The sequence below is a fragment of the Pituophis catenifer genome, unplaced genomic scaffold (assembly GCF_029215685.1).
Source record: "Pituophis catenifer annectens isolate HBS135680 unplaced genomic scaffold, rPitCat1.0.hap2 SCAF_15, whole genome shotgun sequence".
NCBI lineage: Eukaryota > Metazoa > Chordata > Lepidosauria > Squamata > Colubridae > Pituophis > Pituophis catenifer.
The window spans coordinates 1972195-1979192 of NW_027256895.1; the positions used below are offsets into that span (position 1 = coordinate 1972195).

General features: G+C 46.4%; 2 non-coding genes across 2 annotated transcripts; both read right to left on the reverse strand.

Moving 5' to 3' along the window:
* Positions 1-5481: 5481 nt before the first annotated feature.
* On the reverse strand, positions 5482-5553 carry TRNAG-UCC (transfer RNA glycine (anticodon UCC)). The gene has a single exon. It is a non-coding gene; the product is annotated as a tRNA-Gly (tRNA).
* A 189-nt stretch (positions 5554-5742) lies between these two features.
* On the reverse strand, positions 5743-5824 carry TRNAL-UAG (transfer RNA leucine (anticodon UAG)). Its single transcript has one exon. It is a non-coding gene; the product is annotated as a tRNA-Leu (tRNA).
* Positions 5825-6998: the final 1174 nt, after the last annotated feature.

Genomic DNA, 6998 nt, shown 5'->3' on the forward strand with positions numbered 1-6998 from the left:
CTGTTTTCATCATTTTTGCACCCTTTGTGGTCAGTTTCACTTCCTGGGGTCATTCCCAGAGTCGTAAAATTAAGGCCGCAAGCCCACCAGGCTCATTAAATCATCTGACTGTCACGGGTGCAAATCAGGCTGCCTCGAACACCGGTACCGAAAAATTCTTTGTTAAGCAGAGCAGTCATTAAATGACGCATCGCATGACCTGATTTTACAACCTTTTTTGCCACGGTCGTTAAGCGAGGCATCATGTATCCACCTTCTCTTATTGACTTCGCTCATTGAGAAATGGCTGGGTTGCAAATAGTGACCATGTGATCCCAGGACATGTTGCTAAACAGCCAAATTGCTGGAAAAGCTCTGACGGTCATAAGTGCGAGGACTTATCCTAAGTCACATTTTTCAGTGTCATTGTAACTTTGAACCGTCCCTAAGTGAATAGTGAAGTTTAAGGACTTCCTGTATTTCAAGGAACCCAATGGGCAAAAGAAAAAGGAAGTCCCGCCCTAACCCCGCCCCTTCTCCCAGCATGCTTGCCTGGGGGATTCTGGGAGTTGAAGTCCACCCGTCTTCAAGTTGTCGAAAAACACTGCAGGAGATTCTTGGGTCTGTGTGCAGCGCCAACTGAATGGATTTGTCTACACAGAGAAGCAACTTTTGCAAGAGCTGAGAAGATCAACCCTCCAGAGGCAGGAGCAGTTGACCCCTTCCCCCCCCCAAGGTACAGGTAGTCCTCGACTTACGACCACAATTGAGCCCAATGTTTCTGTTACTAAGCGAGACCTTCGTGAAGTGAATTTGTTCACTCTTGCCTCGTTTTACGACCTCTCTTGCCACAGCGGTTGTTTAAGCCAACGACCGCAGTTTTGTTCAGTTAGCGACGAGGTTGTTAAGCGATTCTTGGCTTCCTCTTCTGACTTGGCTCGTCCGAAGGCCGCAGAAGGGGGAAATCGCCTGACACTGCGACCGTCCTAATTATGAACCCGTTGCCAAGTGCCCGAATTTGGATCGTGTGACTCACGCGGATGCTGCTGCAACGGTCACTAAGTGTGAAAAAGGGTTGTCAGTCACTGTAACGGTAACCATAATTGTGAACGGTCATTAAAATGATTAATGTGAGGTAGGTAGAGGCAGATATTTCTCTCTCTCTGGGCGCAATGAGAATATAGCTGCTGAACAAAACTCCTCATTGGTGATAAGAAAGGCATCCGGCCATTAAAACACTCAGCTCCATTCAGTTGCCCAGACTCCACTCTGCAAGGAATTATGGGGTCTTTAAAAGAAGACGATGATTTAAATGATTAATATATTATTATTATTTATTGGTTAATCTTTAGTGAGATTCACAGCCTTTGAGGCTGGTTAATAGCTCAGCAGCTCGAGTCCTAACTAAGGACCTAGGAACTGTTAAGGTATCGTCGGAGGATGTAAGCTGTTCCGAGTAAGGTGGTTTTTTGTAGAGTCAAAATGTTCAAGTCCGGCAAATTTAGGATTTCTAAATAGCGGGGTAGCCCTTTGGGTATTGATCCGAGGGCTCCAATTGCAATCGGGACAACACACGACTTCTTTTTCCACAGTCGCTCAACTTCAATGTGCAAGTCCCGGTACTTTGTGATTTTTGCTTGCTGCTTATCTTCAATCCGTGCATCACCAGGTATTGCAATGTCAATGAACCATACTTTTTTCTTTTCAACTCTTGTTATGTCAGGTGTGTTGTGGACCAAGTGCCTGTCAGTCTGAATCCTAAAGTCCCACAAGATCTTGAGTTTCTCATTCTCTAAAACTTTCTCAACCTGATGTTCCCAGTGGTTTTTGCTGTACTCAAATCCAAACTTCTGGCACAATTTCCAGTGAATGATCTTAGCAACGCGGTCATGGCGTTGGAGGTAGTCAATTTGTGAAATTTTGCTGCACCCACTGATCAGGTGGTCGACTGTCTCATCTTTCTCATTGCAGAGGCGGCATTTGCTGTTGGTGGTAACATGTTGAATTTTTGCCTTCATGCAGTTTGTGGCTAGGGCTTGTTCTTGAGCTACCAAAATAAAGCTTTCTGTTTCTTTTTTCAGTACTCCTGATCTTAACCAGTTCCAAGTTAGTTTCTGGTCAGCTTTGCCTTCAATACTTTTCAAGTATTGGCCATGCAGAGCTTTGTGTTTCCAATTTTCAGCTCGCTGCTCAATTACTTCTTTCTTATATTCTGCTTTTGTTTTAGTTGTCTTTAAAAGGCCTCCTTTATTTACTTCCTTAATCATTGGTTCTTCACTTTTCTGGATGTAATCATTCAAGCTGCATTTTTCTTCTTCCACAGTCTGCTTTACTTGTAGGAGTCCTCGACCACCCTCTGCTCTTGGTAAATATAATCGGTCAACATCACTTTTAGGGTGTAAGGCATGATTCATTGTCATAAGCTTCCTTGTTTTTCTGTCCAAATTGTCTAACTCCATCTGGGTCCAGTCAATTATTCCTGCAGAGTATCTAATCACAGGTATAACCCAGGTATTTATGGCTTTTATGATGTTTCCTCCACTCAGTTTGGACATTAATATCTTACGAATTCGTCGAATGTACTTGGCTGAAGTTAATTCCTTGACTTTATTATGCATTAAGTCAGAGGCTTCTAAAATCCCCAAGTACTTGTAGCCTTCTTCTGATTTTACTGCCTTTATCATTTCTTCATTCTCTAGTTCTATTCCATCCTCTTCTATGATCTTGCCTGCTTTGGTTGCTATTGTTGCACATTTGTCAATTCCAAACTGCATACCAATGTCTTGGCTGAATTCTTTTGTGTTTTCAATTAATAAATTCAGTTCAGCTTTTGTTTTACCAAACAGCTTCAAATCATCCATGTACATCAAGTGCGAGATTTTCAGTCCTTTCTTTGCAAGTTCGTATCCACAGTTCATCTTCTTCAAAATGATTGTCAGTGGTAGCATTGAGAGTATAAAAAGTAGGGGTGAAAGGGAATCGCCCTGGAAAATGCCTCGTTTAATTTCAACTTCACCCAGTTCTTCTTCATTAGCCATAAGTTTTGTTTTCCAGAGGTTCATTGAAGATTCCATGAATTTTTGTATGTTGCTGCTGATGCCTAATATTTCCAGGCATTTCTTGATCCAGCTATGGGGAACTGAATCAAATGCTTTCTTATAGTCTATCCAAGCCATGAACAGGTTGGTTCGTCTTTTCTTTGAGTTCTTTAGGATTAGCTTGTCGATCAGCAATTGATCCTTTGTTCCTCTTGAGTTTTTGCAGCATCCTTTCTGTTCTACAGGAAGCAAGAATTTCTTTCCAGGTATCCATAGATTTGGTTTGCAATGATACCAGTAAGAAGCTTGTATGTTGTTGGCAAGCAGGTGATTGGCCTATAGTTTCCAGGGTCCTTTCCTTTTTCTTTATCTTTTTGGATCAAAAATGTCCTCCCAGTTGTCATCCATCCATCATTTTCAGGTGTTTTTAGGATCTGGTTCATCTGGGTTGCCAATCTTTTGTGCAGACTTGTAAGTGCCTTTAACCAGAAGCCATGCAGCTCATCCGGTCCAGGTGCACTCCAGTTCTTCACTTTTCTTGACTGTCTTTGCACCATTGCTTTTGTTATTTTCACGTGTTCCATTTTATGCATTTTAATAGAGTCCTCAACCTGTTTGATCCATTTTGCATTTCTGTTGTGCTTCTTGTTGTTTTCCCACAAATTCTTCCAGAATTTCAGAGCTTTCTCTTTATCAGGCTTTTCATTTGTTGTTACTCCGTTTCCATTTTCTAAATTCTTATAAAACTGGTGCTGATTTGCTCTGAACTGTGAGTTTTCCTTGAACTGAGTTACTCGGTTTTCATACCTTTTAATCTTTTCAGCGATGGCAACAACCTTCTGCTTCAGCTCTTCAATTACTACTGCAATCTTCTTATTCCTCAGATCGTATCTTGCTTCCAGGCTGCTTTTGACCTGCTTGTTCTTTAGCTGACCTTGCCTTAGGTTCTTCAAGTTGCTCAAATCTCCACGTACTTTTTTGATCTTCAATTCTAACCGAATTTTCCACTTAGGCTTCCCCTTCTTCCCTCTTTGGTTCTTTTGTATTTTCAACCCCAGTTCTTTGGTGGTTATGACAGCTGCTGCATACATCAGTTGGTTTGTTTCGGCTAATGTAGTGGTTCGAATAGTTTGCACAGCCTCATTGACCTTTTTTAGTACATTTCTCAATTCTTTCCGGTTCACTTGGTTCAGCTTTGGCAAACGTGTTCTTTCATCATCTTCCATTTGGTGCTTTATTTTTCCAGCTAATTGAGCACTATCTGTTGGTGTTTGTTCTTTAGTGCTTCCTTGTTCTTTATCTTCATCCATTTCAGTATCCTCTTCTTCCCTTTCTTCCTCAATTTGCTTTTGAGTCTGGGAATCATTCTTGATGTTACTCCTCCTTGTTGTTGTACTCAGACCATGAATTGCTTTCTCTTCTATTGCTATTAATTCTTCTGTAGTGAAAAATTTGTGGTTTAGGATTACACGTCGTTGGTCCATTAACCTTTGTTCACTGGTGTCACAGTCCGTATGGTTCATCTTCCAAATCTGATACATTCTTTTTTGAAATCCATGTTTTGCTGGCTCAGACTGATAGTAAGCTTTCATAATAGAGGTGTTTTCTTCCCTGGTCCAGATTTTTCGCTTTTTGGGGTTTTTCTTCCAGTAGCTTGTCAGCTCCATGCCCTGGTTGCCTAGCAGAGGGAGTTGAGCCCTGTAACTCATTTTGCATAGAATGCCCAGGAGCCATAGCATCCAACGGAACCCTTGTTAATCCGGGCGACGGTTCAGCCGGCATAAATTTCATTTTTTCTGTATTCACCATGTTTGAATGGGTTGTGGAGCAGATTTTGTCTGGCCCTTCACCTAAGGTCTGTCTGATATGGTTGCACCTGTTCAGGATATGGTTGCACCTTAGGATCACTAGAGCACGCAAGCCCCTCCACCACGACAAGGTAGAGCTCCTCGGAGGGGTTATTATTATTATTATTATTATTATTATTATTATTATTATTATTATTATTATTATTATTATTATTATTATTATGCACCTTTCCAGCGGGGGTCCTTCCCTTCCCATCCTCCCCGTGCAGCAAATCCTGCGGCACGACACCCCTGCGAGGTAGGCCAGTCCCACAAAACCGAAAATCCCTCTTCCAAAGAAGGCTGCACACTTTTCTCCACCTTATTGCACGCCCTTCAATTAGCCGGCAATAGAAGCCAAGAAATAATTAGAATTATTTCCATTTCTTGGGCATTTGCCTTCCCCTTTTCCTGGCTTGGGAACGTTGCTTCCCGGAAAAATATGGTTTTTTTTTCGCTCGGATTCCACAGGCCAGCAGGGGGCGTCTCTCGCGCTGCCGGATGGGGAGGGGAAGAATTGGGGCGGGGGGGGGGGGGAAATATATCTATATCTATATATATATATTTTCTGCAAAGAAAAATTAATTGCAAAAAGGAGGTGGGGATTAAAAGAAGGCTGCGTTGGCCGGGAATCGAACCCGGGTCAACTGCTTGGAAGGCAGCTATGCTCACCACTATACCACCAACGCCGGTTGGGAAAATATATTGCGAAAAGTTCTACATAAGGGTGATTTTGCACGCTTGGATTCCCGTAAAAAAGACACGTGTGGGGGGCGTTTCGAAACGTGTTCACCCGTGGAGACCGACCCGCTTCTTTCTTTCCCGTGTCCGGAGAAGCCTCTTCCGCGCTAACAAAAGCCTCGGGGAAGAAAACCATCTGGCAGCGGTGGGATTCGAACCCACGCCCCCGGAGGGACTGGAGCCTAAATCCAGCGCCTTAGACCGCTCGGCCACGCTACCTCCGATGGGGGCCAGCGGGAAGCGAGGCACAGACATTTTTAAGACTGGAGAGGCGGGAGTGGGAGGGGGAAGGAAAGGAGGAATAGGGAGGGAGGGGGGAAAGGAGGCTGGGGGACCTCTGGCGACCCCCCCCTCCTCCAATGGGCCTGGGTCTCTCTCTCCAGACGTGCTGCGGGGGAATTGAACAGGGTGGGCTCAGCCCCCCCAATTAAGGGGGTCGAGGTTGGCCCTCTAAGTATGGTAGGGTGTTTGCAAATGGGGAGGGGGCTAGAGGGTGATTGCAAGTGGGGAGGGGCGAGGGGGTGATTACAAGTGGGGAGGGGGCTGATTGCAAATGGGGAGGGGGCGAGGGGGGCTAATTGCAAATGGGGAGGGGGCTGATTGCAAATGGGGAGGGGGCGAGGGGGTGATTGCAAGTGGGGAGGGGGCTAAGGGGTAATTGCAAGTGGGGAGGGGGTGATTGCAAGTGGGGAGGGGGCTAGGGGGTAATTGCAAGTGGGGAGGGGGCTGATTGCAAATGGGGAGGGGGCGAGGGGGGCTGATTGCAAATGGGGAGGGGGCTGATTGCAAATGGGGAGGGGGCTAGAGGGGTGATTGCAGATGGGGAGGGGGCTGATTGCAAATGGGGTGGGGGTGAGGGGGGCTGATTGCAAGTGGGGAGGGGGCGAGGGGGCTGATTGCAAGTGGGGAGGGGGCTGATTGCAAATGGGGAGGGGGCGAGAGGGGTGATTACAGATGGGGAGGGGGCTGATTGCAAATGGGGTGGGGGTGAGGGGGGCTGATTGCAAGTGGGGAGGGGGCGAGGGGGCTGATTACAAGTGGGGAGTGGGCGAGGGGGCTGATTGCAAGTGGGGAGGGGGCAAGGGGGTGATTGCAAGTGGGGAGGGGGCTGATTGCAAATGGGGAGGGGGCTGATTGCAAATGGGGAGGGGGCGAGAGGGGTGATTGCAGATGGGGAGGGGGCTGATTGCAAATGGGGTGGGGGTGAGGGGGGCTGATTGCAAGTGGGGAGGGGGCGAGGGGGCTGATTGCAAGTGGGGAGGGGGCTGATTGCAAATGGGGAGGGGGCGAGAGGGGTGATTACAGATGGGGAGGGGGCTGATTGCAAATGGGGTGGGGGTGAGGGGGGCTGATTGCAAGTGGGGAGGGGGCGAGGGGGCTGATTACAAGTGGG